The 15758-nt window shown below is 40.8% G+C and overlaps 1 long non-coding RNA gene across 4 annotated transcripts in view; it reads left to right on the top strand.

Annotated features, from left to right (window-relative positions):
• LOC309666540 overlaps positions 1-15758 on the top strand; it is a 444368-nt gene that overhangs the window by 214293 nt on the left and 214317 nt on the right. Inside the window, exon 3 of one of the 4 annotated variants that reach the window (XR_014267157.1) lies at positions 1520-1880. The exons of the other annotated variants lie outside the window; for them this stretch is intronic. This is a non-coding gene — a long non-coding RNA (uncharacterized lncRNA). Of the gene's footprint in view, positions 1-1519; positions 1881-15758 lie in introns of those variants that run through there. 4 annotated transcript variants of the gene reach the window in all.

Genomic DNA, 15758 nt, shown 5'->3' with positions numbered 1-15758 from the left:
TCTTTTCACTATGTTATTCGCACTTCCTCCACCATTCCCATCCTCACCCCTCATTCTCACCCTTACCGCTCTCTTGGGTAAAGTGTCTCAAGTCAGCCTGTCTTAAAATGGGGATAAGGAGTAGTTCTGGGTTACACTTTGCTGGCCTCAGTGATAGGCACAAAATCTGGAGAGACAGTGGTTTCTAAACAATCCCTTCTTCCAGATTCCTTTGCCCAGCTTAACCCGTGGTCTTGCTGGTCAGTTCATTTCCTGGCAGAAGTTTGTGATGTTTATTTGCTTCTGGTCTTACTCTTAGTTTATTTGTTTCCTAGTTATGGTTTTTCAATAGACTCCCTCTCAAACCCAAACAGATTTTTATCAGTTCAGTAAGGATAAAATGTAGGAAGGATCTGAGTGTCCAGGAACAATAACTACTTGTAAAATATACTTTAGCATGCTACATAGTCTTGCTAGCTTCTTCTTCCGGTAAGTGATCTCACCTATGCTTTTCATACATATTACTTCCTGAGGAGAGATGTCTACTTTCTCATTCTTTTGTATTATTTGTCGTTCCTGGTGTAGTGCTCTGCAGATAAGAAGTGCTTAGTAGATATCGATACTTGTTAATTGCCAATGTGATTGTAGCAGATGAGTTTCAGTAGTGAGGACTCAGAGGTAACGCAGTTAGGGAAGAAAAACACAACTTTCTGTTGGCGGCACAAAGATTACTGTACAAACAAGAAATGCCACATTTCTACTCTCTCTTAATCTCAACATCATTTTGACTCAGCCTACATCTTAGTTGTTATTGTGGCTTTCTTCCATTTTGCGTGTTGCACAAGAATTCCAAGACTAACAAGGGTGTGGAGATTCGAGGAGGGCCTTGAGTCTCCATTTCATCAAGACAACCCCTAATGCCTTCATTTGCAAGCCTGGATTATCCAGATGGGCCCAACGTAATCACAAAGGTCCTTATAAGAGGGAGGCAGGAGGGTCAGGGTTGGAGGAGATGTGACAAAGGAAGCAAAAGTCAGAGAGAGAGAGAATCAGAGATTCTATACTGCTGGCTTTGAAGACGGAGGAAGGGGCCGTAAGCCAGCGAATGAAGGTGGCCTTTAGAAGCTGGAAAGGGGAAGGAAATGGGTTCTCTTCTAGAGCCTCCAAAGGAATTCAGCCCTTCCCTGATGACACCTTGATTTTTTTCCCCCAAGTGAGACCCATTTTGAACTTCTGACCTCCAGAACCATAAGATAATAAATTTGTGTTTTAAGTCACCAAGTTTGTGGTAATTTGTTATAGCAGCCATAGAAAAAGGATACAGATTTGCAGTATTTTGAAGCTTTGTGTCCTGCTACTTTCTTTCTAAATGGGGGCCTGGAGCAGGACTGTGGTGGTGGGTTGGGTTTGTACCATGGTGCTATTCTCCTGTGCTGCATTGCTGGGATATTGCTTGGAGCAGGGGCTATTCTATGGATTGACAATGATGCTTTTCCATTTTTTCCCCTCACCATTTCTATCTCCCCCTCTATCTCTTCAGTAAATCTCTACGTTGAGCTCCAAGTTATGAAGAGATAAGACCGTCTTGAATAGAAGAGGGAAAATTCTGTGCAAACAAATCACACATGTATAGCTCAGTAAATCATCTTACCAAATGTACTTACAGAATAAATACATTATAAGCAGTGGTTTTTTTGTTTTTTGTTTTTAATTTTTTTTATTTTCTGACTGCGCTGCACGGCATGTGGGATCTTAGTTCCCCGACCAGGGATTGAACCCGTACCCCCTGCACTGGAAGCATGAAGTCTTAACCACTGGACCACCAGGGAAGTCCCTAAGCAGGGGGTTTTGATCCAGGAAAGAATCTCAGATACCCACCCCTGTCAGATAAATCTGTTTTTGTTGGCTCACTTGCTTTTTTTTTTTTTTTAAACTTTTTAAAAATTTTTATTTATTTATTTATTTATTTATTTTTAAATTTATGGCTATGTTGGGTCTTCGTTTCTGTGCGAGGGCTTTCACTAGTTGTGGCAAGTGGGGGCCACTCTTCATCGCTGTGCGCGGGCCTCTCACTATCACGGCCTCTCTTGTTGCAGAGCACAGGCTCCAGACACGCAGGCTCAGTAATTGTGGCTCACGGGCCCAGCCACTCCGCGGCATGTGGGATCCTCCCAGACCAGGGCTCGAACCCGTGTTCCCTGCATTAGCAGGCAGACTCCCAACCATTGTGCCACCAGGGAAGCCCTCACTTGCTTTTTTCTTGCTCACAGTGAACCTAAAACTCCTTCTCTGCTACCCTTTATATATGTATTCATATGTGTATGTATCTATGTGGGCATATCTATATGTCAAATTATTATGTATCACTGTATATAAAATTACTATGCATAATCTCACTTCATAAAAGGAATGAAGAGTTAAATTTTTCTAATTTTTCATTTTTCTAGAAAAGACTAGTTAGAAAAAATGTTGGTTGCTTTGTGAGAAGAAGGATGGAGCAAATGTTTGTTTGAGGATTATTCTAAGAGTTTTCTTGGAAAACATGGGTTTATGTGCTCTAGATGATGGGACAACAGAACATCCGATGAGATTCTTGGCTCCTTTCAAAGCCATTAATGGTATGTCCCTATTTTTCTTCTGGCAATTGTTAATATATATTTTCTTCTCCTTTGGGCTATAACTGATAAAATGAACAGTTGAAAAGCAGAGACTTGTATCAAACATTAACCTGGAATGAACTATACTAATTTGCTGAATCTTGAACTGAATCCAAATATTACATTTGTATTCAGTCATAAATGCTTAGTTTTCTTCCTAAGAAGTGAACTGGTTTGAACCAGAACTGAGCCTGTATATACCTTTTCCCCCGAAATCATTGAATTGGGAGAAAGCGCAACTGTCAGAATGTCCCCTGAACAAAATTTGAGCTGAACTATTTCATTTGGTTTGAATCTCTGATGAAAAGGGAATTGTTATCTCCATATGTTTATTTTCATCTCTGGCTTTCCTTTATCTTTTAAGTGCAAAAAGCATGAGGATCTCTTGTTATTCTCTAGCTTTCACAACCATAATTAGTCATACTAAAAGTGTTGTACAGAGTTCCAAGTAATATTATCAAAAAGACTCACTCTTATATGGGCACACATAGGGACTGACAAGGGGACAAGTGGAGGCCTACCTGTGACCAGGGAACTAGGAAGAAGTATTCATAATACTAATTGGTCCTTTACCACTTTTTTTAAAAGAGCAATCCATTCATCTTGACTTCCTGCTGGTGTTCCCATTGTGTTGAGACCTTTTTTCATAGGCCTTGAAGATCATTTTGAGTTGGTGCTATCTACTACTTCTCTGAAATTAAATAGGCAGCCTGACTTGGAGGCACAGTTTGGAGGAGGTGTTTGCACAGGGTACCAGCATGGCCAGAGCCAGCGTTTCTGAGGAGGCTTAGGTCTTATCCAGACAGATATCAGGGCCCTGCCTTCTTCCAGGTTGGATGGGTTTTTGGATTAGAGGTAGGAATGGGGGTGCATATGGGGGTTGCCTTACTGGGTAATGATTAGGAAACTTGTCAATATTAGGTTTCTTCTGAATCAACTCTTCTGAGTCAGGCTCTAGATGGAACCCATCCTTCAATATAATAAATTATGCTTTGCTGTAAAATCTACAGTACAGGGTGAAGACCTTAAAAACCATGTATCTTGTCCCTTTGATAGAGAAGGCCAGTTCTCTATAATACTTTCTTTGGGATTTTGTACCAACCTTTGAAAATAAGAAACCCAATCCACACTGGCATGTAGAATAATTCTCTAAAGGGATTATTTTCCTCATAGACTTCCCAATCAAACAAGTTTCTTAAGCTTAAGTTTCTTGATTCTACCCATTATTGTGTTTGAACTTTTTTGCCAGGTTATTACCTCCTTCTTTTACTTTTAGACATTTGTAATCAAATATATCTTTCCTTAGTTCTGTTATTTGCTTCACTAAGACCTTATTCTTAAATATTTCTCAATATCAGTTCATTACTCTTTAATTAGCCTTTATATATTTTAAAAAATGAAGCTATGATAGCTGACTACATTTTGCATTTTGTAAATGCCTTTCTAAAAGTATGTTTTGCATTTCTAATCCCTGATGATCATGTTGCCCTTGTAATTGCATAAGTAGAGAAAGCATTGAGAATTTAATCTAAGTACACTTTTATAGCAAACAGTAATTATGGAAACAGATAGAGTAAAAATTAATATAGCAAATTACCTAGGTTCATGTGTGCTTTCTGAGGAGCACACAGACTGTAATAGATTTTAATGGAGATTTAAAGACTAAAGTAGAAGATTTATTACTGATCATTTGAAGCTGATAACGTACTCTCTGATATTGATTTTCAACTTGCAAATCACTTTTGTGTACATAATCTCATTTTGACCTGATCACAACCCCAGAAACAAGGCAGAGAAGGAACAGTTATTTGTAGACTTGGAAAGGATAATTACCTATTCCAAGGATAAGAGCTGGGAGTGGAAGAGTACAGCTGGTTCTTGTTTCTCTCAACAATAGGCTTATGTCCTACCTATCACCCCCTGCTGCTTCCTGAAGTTTTTGCAAACACTTCTGTATTTCATTTTTGTTTAGTTTTACAAAAACAGTAGTTTTTTTTGGCTTTGATCTGAATGAGCCTCTAGGTCCAAACAGTTTGAAAAAGTCTGAGAAACAACATTCAGACCAAATTTATCTCATCTTTGGAGTAAAAAAAAGTTTCCTTTAGGACCACATAAACAAACCTAATTCCCACTGAAATTCTGACCAAAGGATTCTATTTGTCTTCTAATTAGATGTTATTTTATTTCCTATATCTACTAAGAGTTACATGAAAAAAAAGTTTTAAAAATCCTGCTTTTGTTCATTAGCCTATAGTGAGTTTATGAATTTAGGAAGAAATAAGGCAAGGAGGCATATTCTACAATAGCCCTGACCTGAGTGGGAGGCCAGTGCCCTAGTCCTATATCTACCACTGATTCCTTATGCCCATCTGAGCATCATTTAATCAATCTATAATGTGAAATAGTTAGACTAGTTGATCTCTGCAGTTCCCCCTGCTAACTCTAAGATTCCAAGGTCCTGAGCTTAAAATTGTTGATTTCTGATTATGCCAGATCTTCCAGCCTATCTTCTAGAATAGCGAGATCTATATTCTTCTAATTATATGATGGGAGCAGTATTAGAGTTGTTTACAGCAGAGACTGCTATGTGTCCGCCAAAGCTCATTTCCTGTAGCTCCTGGTACACAGTAGGTGACTAAGTTCTGGCCTCTGGAATGTGGGTAGAATGTGGGCTCTTTCAAGTCTGATCGCAAAGCACTCCAGCCCAGCCATCTTTCTCTGTCCCTCATCTCTGGCCAGAAGCTCAGGACTTGCTGGTTTCAGGTGAGAGTAGAGACACAAGAGAGAAGGAATCTGAGTCCTTGAAGCTCTGTGGGGAAGGTGGATGGTTCAACACGTGACTAGAATACATGTGAGTGAGAAATAAACTTCTGTGAGTCCACTGAGATTATCTTTTACTGCAAGGTACCAGAGTTGGATGCTGACATAATACAAAAAATTAAAATATGCATCATTGGTTTGATGGTCAGGTGGTGGCAAATAAAGAAGAGAGAGAGTCACCTGGAAGGCTGAAGGGCTCTATTGTGCTGTGGCAAAATGTTTGGTAAAACTGTCACCTGTGGGGACTTCCCTGGCGGTCCAGTAGTTAGGCCTCGGCACTTCCACTGTTGGGGACCTGGGTTCCATCCCTGGTTGGGGAACTAAGATCTCACAAGCTGCACGGGGTGGCCAAAAAAACCCCAAAAAAGTCACCTGTGACAACTTGGAAGGCATCTATTTGCCTAGGACTCTGTAGCTCTGACATCATTGAGAGTCACTGTGATTATATTGGCTGTCATTGACTGTTTTGAGAAAAATAGTATAATAAAGAGATAATGCAAGATTTGGCTAGTTCTTAAGCAGAGAATTAAGGGAATAGAGAAATTCTACATATTAAGGTCCTTACAGGTTGCAAAAGGCAACTACTTCTGGACTCTGAATAGTAGGCTTTAAGATTAAAAGGGATTTATTGAAAAAGACCAGTAAGAGTTTTCAGTTAAACCCAGTAACTCAGATTAACAGTGTTACCTTCCCACTAAATTGTATTATTTCAGATAGCTTCAATGTAATCATCATTAAATTGAGAGAGAGACAGACAGACAGACGTGGGGTGAAGCTAAGAAATAAGGCAAGTTTGAGAACTATGTCTGAGAAAGAATTTTGGGTGTGATGATTGGCACTTAAAACTGACTGGAAACGGCTTCTGGCCTACAGAATTTTTGAGGGATTCTACTGCCAAAAAAAGCATGAACCTGTTCTAAGTTTGGGACTGATTAGAGACCTTAAAACAACCTTGGGCAGGAAGCGGGCTGCAAAAGATGCACAGCCTACAAATATCTATTTCAGATATGGCCTTGGAGAAGGACAGAGAAATGGACAGAGAAAAATCTCAGAAGGTAGTGTCTATGGCCATGGAAACTGATGGACAAAAGAGTACCTTCCAAGAGCAGAATCAGTGTGTAAATAAGGAACTTCCCCAACTCCCAGAGTTGAGGGCCTTCACTATGGCTGCCCAGCAGGATTTCTTTTTTTTGTTGTTGTTGACCCGGAACTGCTATGTACCTTACATTCTTTCCTATTTTGAATGGGACATTTTATTACAATTATCCTGTCCCCACCTCACTATTGTATGTAGGCTGTTTGTGCAGGAGTGGACAGATAATTTGATATTTAGTTCTTAAGTCACTAAAATGATATTCAGCTCTTAAGTCATTAAAATGATCATAAACCATGATGTTTTTATTAATGTCCTAGCTGCTGGGCTATAAGAAGTCACCTGATAGAACTGATGGCTTAAGGGGAGAGCCTGCCTTTTGAACTGGCTGCAGTGACTGCATGGGCTTTGGAAGCACCTTGTGTGGAGGTTTGGGGGCGTCTGCTAAATGTGTTCTCTAGATACAAGGAAGTGTAAAATTGAAATTTAGTGACAAGCAGGATGGACCATGGCAGAATTGCTGTGTGTTAACGATGTCATTTCTTCTACCTCTTGGCAAACAGTGAGGCTGCTTTTCCCACTCTTGCTTTATGTGGTCATTTGATTGAGGTTTGGCCAATGCAATGCAGACCGACGAATGTCTGCCTCTTCTAGGCCTGGTCCATAAAAACCTCTAGCACAATCTCCTGTGCTCTCTCTTGTCACTTGGCTAGAAGCAAAACACTCTGAAGTTCTAAGGCAGGGGTTGGGCAAACTACAGCCTGTGGGTCAAATCCTGTCCACCACCTATTTTCGTAAATCAGGTTTTACTGGGCACAGGCAAGCTCATTGTTTAGGTATTGTCTGTGACTGTTTTCCTACTACAACAGCAAACTTGAGTAGTTGCAACAGGGACTGACTGTTCAGGCCTGCAAAGGTTAAGATATTTACTAGCTCTCCTTTACAGAAAGAGTTTTCTGGGTCCTGTTTTAGGGCATGGCAGGTGGGAGGATTCTGGATTTCTCTGTCACTTCATGGAAGACCACTCACTTGTCTCTAATTTAGATTTTACTAGAATTAATTCTATTGTGTTAGGAATTGAGATCTTTTGAATTTACCTGTGCAGCAACTAGAATTAACTTGACTGACCTGCTGTGACTGAGACTTAAATGTGGAAGGACCTGTTTTGCCTATGACCAAGGTCTCAGTGTGAGATTCATGTCTATAAACAGTAAAAATAGACCTAACTTTGCAAAAGGAAGCTTTGAAAGGAATTTTGGCTCCAATAAGGAAGAGAGATTAATGCATTCTTCCAATAAAATTCTGCTTACACCTGTATTTTTAAGGATTAATTTTTTTAGGGTGAAGAATTGTCTTGTGGTTTGCATTAATTTCATTTGTCATCACAAGAAATTAATGCATAAAATGCATACTCCAGTTGTCTTTTAAATGTTTGTTCTTATGGAGTGCTTAGTTACAGACTCTCAGGCTGAGTGCAAGCTCTGTTTTGCCATTATATGGCCCTAGCAGAGCATCTGTATGTCTGATAGCTTTTGACTGAGCTGCCTTTGCTTTCTTCTTAAAGTGGACCTTTACTGAATATGTTAAAAGATATAACCATGTTCCTTGACAGATCAACTCTACATTAATTGTTAACTTTGGAAAATATCCCATAGAAGTTAAATATATAAAGCATATCTTCAGAAAGGTTTACACCAGACCCCTGGCTCATCCTGGCATGTGCCAGCTCCAGTGGCACCAGGTGGTCCTCTGGCACCAGGCTACCTGCATGTCGTACAAACCCGGGGCTCCCAGATCACCACAGTGCTGGCTGGCTCCCACGGCTCCAGGCAGCTCTTATGGCCCCAGGTTCCCACTCAGCCCCTGACAGGGACCGAGTAAAGGGACAAAGTAGGTGATTAAATAGTTAATTCCACTAGGAGATTGTAAGTAAAGAAAAAAGTGTGAGAGACCCCTGTAAGTTAATGATCACTCAAGAAAGCAAGTTTGCTTAGCAGCAAAACCATGCAACAGAAACATGAAACATGCCCCCAAATAATAAAACAGCGGTGGAATGAGACCCATATCCTGCCCAGTGAGCTCAGTAAGTTAACAATTCTTAGGGCATGCTCCTCTGAGCACACTAAAAACAAAAGTATAAGGGAAGGGTGACATTATACTGAAACCTGAGATGACTTGCCATTCTTAGTATGTGTTACCACCTTTTTGCTCATTCCCATTGCACCATGACAGTCCCGGCTTGACCATATAGGGACAAGAAAACTCCCCCACCCAACATGGAGGAGGAAATGATGTTTACTCAAGAATGAAGAAGAAGGTGGTCTTCTCCCCCTCCCTACTTTTCCTTTGATTATAAAACTGTAGCCCACTAAGTTCTAGGGGTGCAGCACCCTCTCACCTGCCCACTTGGAAGCCTTACAAGCATCCTATTCTAATAAATCACTCGTTATCTATCACTTTGCCTGTTGCTGAATTCTTTCTGTGCTGAGACATAAAGAACCAGAGCTCCTTGGAGCCCCCCAAGACGCATTTCTGTGATTTTGCCCCCCAAACCCTAGCTCCAGGCAGGTACCTGTGAACTCAGGTTCCAAGATACAAAAATTCTCAACAAACCAAATTCAATAGCACATTAAAATGATCATAAACCATGATCAAGTGGGTTTCTTCCTTGGGATGCAAGGATGTTTCAACATATGCAAATGAATAAATGTGATACACCACATTAATAGAATGAAAGATAAAAATCATACAGTCATCTCAATAGATACAGAAAAATTGTTTGAAAAAATTCAACATCCATTTATGAGAAAAACTCTCAACAAAGTTGCTATTGAGGGAACGTGCCTCAACATAATAAAGGCTGTATATGACAAAACCACAGCTAACATCATACTCAACAGTGAAAAGTCACTCAGACACATAAGCCCCTTCTCCAACCCGTATGGAACTTCTCCCATAAGTTCCCCAGCCCTCCTCCTCTTCTGACTAGTAACCCCTCCCCACCAACTATAGCCTTTCTACAGACTCTTGCTGTGAGGAATATCCCCTGTTGTGCAAACCTGTCCAAGCACCAGCCAGTAAACATGTTGTGGTTCCTGCTTCTTGTGGTCATGTTCTTTTCTTTTGATCAGCCCCAAATACCTCAAAACATGACAGTTGGGTTTATTGATTATTGCTCTGCTGGGAAATGGCAGCTCTTTGGATTGAGTGACACCCCACTGGATTTTTATGCTTCTGCCTTATGTCCCAGCCTCCTCTGACAACCTTATTTAAATATAATACTGCAGTTGCTCTTTACATAATTATTCTGTTTTTTCCCCTTGATATTAATAATCATATTTATAAATTTGTTAACTTCCTCTCTGCCCCACTAGAATGTAAGTTCCATGCAGAAGGAAATTTAGCTGTCTTGCCTCTTCAGTGCCTAGCACGGCTGCTCCACCTAGAATGTATCAGATAAATGTTGGTATTTGTTGTGTCTACTGAAATAAAAACGCACAACGTAGAAGTTGTGAGTTAAGTTTTTTTTTTTTTTATTGAAGTATAGTTGATTTACAATGTTGCGTCAATCTCTGCTGTACAACAAAGGGACATATATACATTCTTTTTTTTCTTTTGGTGAGTTAAGTTTTATTCAGAGGGCTATAGCTCCACAGACAGCCTCTCAGCACTGAGGAACTCCTCTGAAGAGGTAAGGAAGGAGCCAGCATATGTATGAACTTTCTTGCTGGGAAAAACTTGTAGTCAAGTATAAAAAGATTACTGATAGTCGCAAAGAACAGATGATTTTAGTGCTTTTCTATGGGAAGATGCAGGAATCTGGGGTCATTGAACTTTTCCTGAGATATGTATCTAATCTAGAAGCCAGTATATCCAAAGCACGGAATGCTTCCTGTTTTTCTGCTTCCTGAATTCCCCTCAGGGTGCACCATCGGTGGGTGACTACAGTGGCTAATGGCTTGATCCTTGTATAATTAGAATGGCAGGCAACATTTTTTTCTTGACAATTGAATGAATGAATGACTATATAAATGATTACCTCTATTAAAACTCATGTGAGGTTTTTTCCACCTTTCATGGTACGCGCCTAGGTTCAGCTAGCCCTTTTATAAGTGTCAGTTTATAATCCAGAGTTTATAACCCAAACCAATAAATGATTGTCTCAAAAACTCGTTAAGCATGGATTTCTTAACTGTTCTTTTGGGTAAGTCTGTATTAGATTTTAAACTATATACATACAAATAAGGAGAAGCATACTGTATTAGTAATATGCTCTCAGCTACAACTAGAGGAATACCTCACTAAAAGTGCCTTAGACTATTGAAGTTTGTTTTTCTTCCATAACAAGGAGCTAAGAGGTAGCCCATTCCAGGGCTGGATCCATGCTCAATAATGTCAGAACATTTGGATAAACTCTTGCCTTATGGTCACAAAGTTGTGGCAGCAACTCCAAACCTCATGTCCTAAAATGGTGTCCTAAGCAGGAAGGAAGGAGGAGAGCACAGAACTTTCTAGTCTTAGTCAACAGAGGAGAATCCTTTCCAGCAGTCTTAGAAAACTTTACCTCAGATTCCATCGGCCAGCCTAGGGTCATGTGCCCATGCTTAGAACACTCACTGACAGGAGGGGATAAGATTTGTGTGTCTGGCTTAAGCTGATTTATCCTCTGCCGTGGGACAGCCTTCATGAAGAGAAAAAAATCTCTAACAAATCCTGAATTAAATTGGGATTTGCCAGTCAAGAAGAAGGGAGGAGGGAATTCCCTGGTGGTCCAATGGTTAGGACTCCACGCTTCCACTGCCAGGGGCCCAGGTTCAATCCCTGCGAGGAACTGAGATCCCTTTGGTTGGGCAACTGATAATATCTGCTGCATATAACTGAGTCTCTAGCCCCCAAATTTTTATTTCTCCCCAGTTTTGCTTATCCTTTTTATTAGTTAAAAGTTTTGGGGCATCCAGTAATAAAAAATTTTAAATTTAAAAAGTATCTGGATTTGTGCGTATCATTCAATCAATTTTTTTAAAAAGTCATGCCAGTTTTCTTTTTTTTTGTAATATTTATTTATTTATTCAATTAATTGCAGCATGCAAACTCTTAGTTGTGGCATGTGGGATCTAATTCCTTGACCAGGGATCAAACCCAGGCCCCCTGCATTGTGAGCACAGAGTCTTAGCCACTGGACCACCAGGGAAGTCCCAATCAATCAATTTTTAAGTATTTACTGATCACTTACGATGGGCTCTGCATTTTACTAAATTCTGTTTTCTGGTCTGATGAAGGCAAAAGGTATAAAAACACACAAAAAGGAATAGAGAATGTAGTTAGAAAGATTCTATACCTAACTCTCAGTTGAGAACTGCTTTCTGATTTTCTGGAGACCGTCATTAGTGCTCACTTAACTGTTCAAATAATGATTAACTTTGTGTGCAAGGTGTTTCTTCCACAGAACCTTACCTGGCAGGGGATTGTTTTCACTGTTTGGGGATTTGTAAAAAGAAGGGGAGGATCCAGATGTGACATAAAGCTGGTCTTGCTTCTGTGGCTTCTCCAGAATAGTTTCATGTCCATTTCGAATAGCAACAAACGACTGTGGGGCTAGTGGAGCTAGGACAAATCACAAGGTTGTGACTCAAAAGGATGGCAGGTCTTTCTTAACTTACGAACAAGCATAAAACCCTGTGACCTGGGGACTTTGGGACAGATTTACACAATGGCCTGTTTTAGTTTTTGTTTCTTTGGCATATAGACCATCCATGACGCCATTTTGCCCCTCATGGCTTTTATGAATCACCACCCAGTGATACCTGACTGCCTTGATAGGTTATAGTGCTGTTTCTAGGAGCCAGTACTCTGCTTTTTTGCCTTTTGAGATGCTGAATCTTCAATGAGTTTGAATCGACTCTGCTCTCCTTAGTTAGCCACTTTAGAGAGTCTAGTGCCTTGCCACTCAAAGTGTCATCCATTGACCAGCAACACTGGCATTAATGGAACGTGCTAGAAATGCAAAGCCTCAGGACCCATCTCAGACCTACTGAATCAGAATCTGCATTTTAATAGGATCCCCAGGGGATTCTTTTTTTTTTAAATTTATTTATTTATTTATTTATGCCTGTGTTGGGTCTTCGTTTCTGCGCGAGGGCTTTCTCTAGTTGTGGCAAGCGGGGGCCACTCCTCATCGCGGTGCGCAGGCCTCTCATTATCGCGGCCTCTCTTGTTGCGGAGCACAGGCTCCAGACGCGCAGGCTCAGTAGTTGTGGCTCACGGGCCTAGTTGCTCCGCGGCATGTGGGATCCTCCCAGACCAGGGCTTGAACCCATGTCCCCTGCATTGGCAGGCAGACTCTCAACCACTGCGCCACCAGGGAAGCCCCCCAGGGGATTCTTATGCACATTCAAGTTTAAGAGGCGCCGGTCTAGTAGACTTTATCCACGGTTATTGCTGTGGTTGCAGTCATCGTTGTCATAATCATCATCATCATCATTACATGTGCAAAGTGAGAGTCACAGGGAGCACTGTTAACGAAAAACAGACAAGCAGGCCACAACTCAAACATGGAGACTCCTTCTGGTTATCTCACACCTTTCCCAGCTGGCCCTATGTGAGAAAATCCTACTGAGAACTTGAAGGAAGGGTCCTTTAACAGGAGGGCAGTGTGAAAAGGGGTCTCAAAGGTTCTGAACATGACTCTGCATCAGATAGATTCGTTATACAACACACAGATTTCTCAATCCCACCCTAGATCTCTTGTATCAGAATCTCCTCTGAGGGCCTTGGAATCTGGACTTTTCAGTAATTCCAGGAATTCCTGTGCAGCCCTCCTGGCACCAGTTCACATAATAGCATTGGGAACAGCAGTTTGGGCCCCACTTGTTCCATTTGGTGCTGACATTTTCACTCCCACACTATGACTCGTTGTCATAGACCTCAGATTAAACATGTCTACTATTGGGGGAATTACTAGAAATATAAATATAACTTGGATGCTCTTGTGGCCTCCTGAACTTCTCCTGCCCTGGCCAGGTTTAATTCTTCTTTTTCCCTTTTGTATTCTGTGTGGAATGGTGGGAAGAACCCCCAGCTCAGGTCCTGGTTCCAGCTGTACCATGGTTTGAATTCATTTTGGGCCAGAAGTATCATTTTGCAGATAAGGTCTGAGGACAAAAAGTTTCAGGTAATTGTGGGCAAGCTGCTAAACCTTTCTGGTTTCTTCATCTGTAGAGTAACAGTGTTGAACTGAAGTTCCTTTTCCTAAAATCCACTGTGGGATTCTAGGAAGATCCAGGTCCATTTTCTCATCTTTCAACAATTTAATTGGCTTCTAAGTCTAGCACTGATGTTACTGCAGTATGAATTACCACATAGCAAGCTGAAACAGACCTTTAGTGACTCTGAAAAGACTCATGTACATTAATATTTACTTGGTAAGAATGACATTTAGAATGTATTTTGATTAATGGCCCTGGAAATAAACAAATTCCGTATACCAGCCAGATTCTTGGAGCCTGCATTTGTTTGGGGATGCAGAAAACCAAGACATATAATTTTTCAGTCTTGTCCCTGGGCAGTAGTTTTCTTTCAGGGATTTCCAGTTTATTTAAAAATTCCAAGTAATTCCTTTAGAATTTAGGAAATATCATTGATCATCATATGGGGCATATTTTAGGAGTCGAAATGGTATTACTTCAGTTGTGCATATTTTTTAAACTATGAGGACCCCTGTGAGGTGAGAACATGTGTTTTTAAGGAGGAACTTAAATCATCCGGAAAGTTCAAAGTTAGAGTCATAGGGACTCCACAGCTTGGTTGTAGAAATGCTAAGTGCAACTTAGAAGAGTCTTTGGCTAATATCAGGTCTGAAATGTACACTGAACAGGAAGCCACAGCAGGGTGAAAGAAGGCCAGGGAGGGGCAATTTGTTGCTCATGAGCCCCAGCTAAAGGAGACTGGGCTGGGAGGACGACCTGGCACTGCCCTTTCCCACAGATCTCAGTCTTACCGCTCACAGTGTTCTCTTTCCTATTCTTTGAACCTCACACAGCTTTCTGTTTGGGCCCAGGAGTTCTATCATTTCACAGTTAAGGTCTGAGGAGCCAGAAGGTGCTGGTGCCCCACGGTGAGGTCAGGACATGCAGACACACGTTTGTCTAACTCTCACAGTAGAATATTCTCAGAGGAATGTCTATGGCTTACCATGGTGCTGTGTTTAAAGAGACAAAGGATGAATTTTCCAATACTATGTTTTTCAAATCTTTAAAAAAATCAGTAATATGTTTACTATGTTTTTCTAATAGAAATTTTTAATTGATGAAACCACAATATGTACAACGAATCTGCTCTGGGTGAACTAGGGAAGGGACTCTGCCTTTTTGGTCATCCCTTCATTTCCTCTTCAAATCCTTATCAGTCCATGTAGTCCAGTGACACAAGTACAGTTTATGAACCCCTGCTTTATGATACCATCTTTGGAAAATTTGCTTTTCTTATTTGAAGTCTGAACCCTCACCCATATCCTTCAGCAGTCTTAGAAATTTTTAATTATCATTTTCTGGGTCTCATGTCATCCTAGTGAAAAACATATTCCCATTTTTCAAAAGTCAGCTCATAATTCTTTTCTTGGGGGCAAACTTTGCTGGCCCTTCAAGGCTGATTTAAATGCTTCCTCCTCTGTCCTCCAACAGTGCTTGCTAGGAGCCTGTCTGTATCCCCATGTAGCCACCTTGATAGAGGGAATCTCATGATTAGCCATTCCAGTCCCAAGTTCCTGTTTCTAGAGAGATAGTTAATGCTATGCAATGAGAGTTTGTTTTCAGATCACATTCCAGGCAGAAAGTGCCTTTTCCGAACCAAAAAGGGGTTTACACATTTCATTGCATCTCAACAGAAGAATAAAGCTCATTTTGGCAGAGACTCATGAGCCTCCAAATGGAGAGTCATGTCAAAAAGACAGAAAGCTGCAGCTTCGTCCAGGCTCTCCCAGGTTGCCAAAGAGCAAAGGCAACTGTAGGGGGAGAGAACTAAAACTTTCCAAAAGTGTCATTTGATAATAATTTAGTATTTAAACGTTATACTTTGGCATCATCCATTAGCAAAGGTAGAGCTTTTTCGGATGAGTAAGAAGGAAAATGAGGCAGGAACCAGGCATCCCTATATAGAGATGGGAAAAGAGAGGCATGGGACATACAGACGAGGAGCAGAAAAATTGCCTTAGC

Source organism: Balaenoptera physalus, assembly GCF_965194825.1.
Source record: "Balaenoptera physalus genome assembly, chromosome: 9".
NCBI lineage: Eukaryota > Metazoa > Chordata > Mammalia > Artiodactyla > Balaenopteridae > Balaenoptera > Balaenoptera physalus.
The sequence above is the reverse complement of the archived record's forward strand: the minus strand, read 5'-3'. Positions and strand labels throughout refer to the sequence as shown.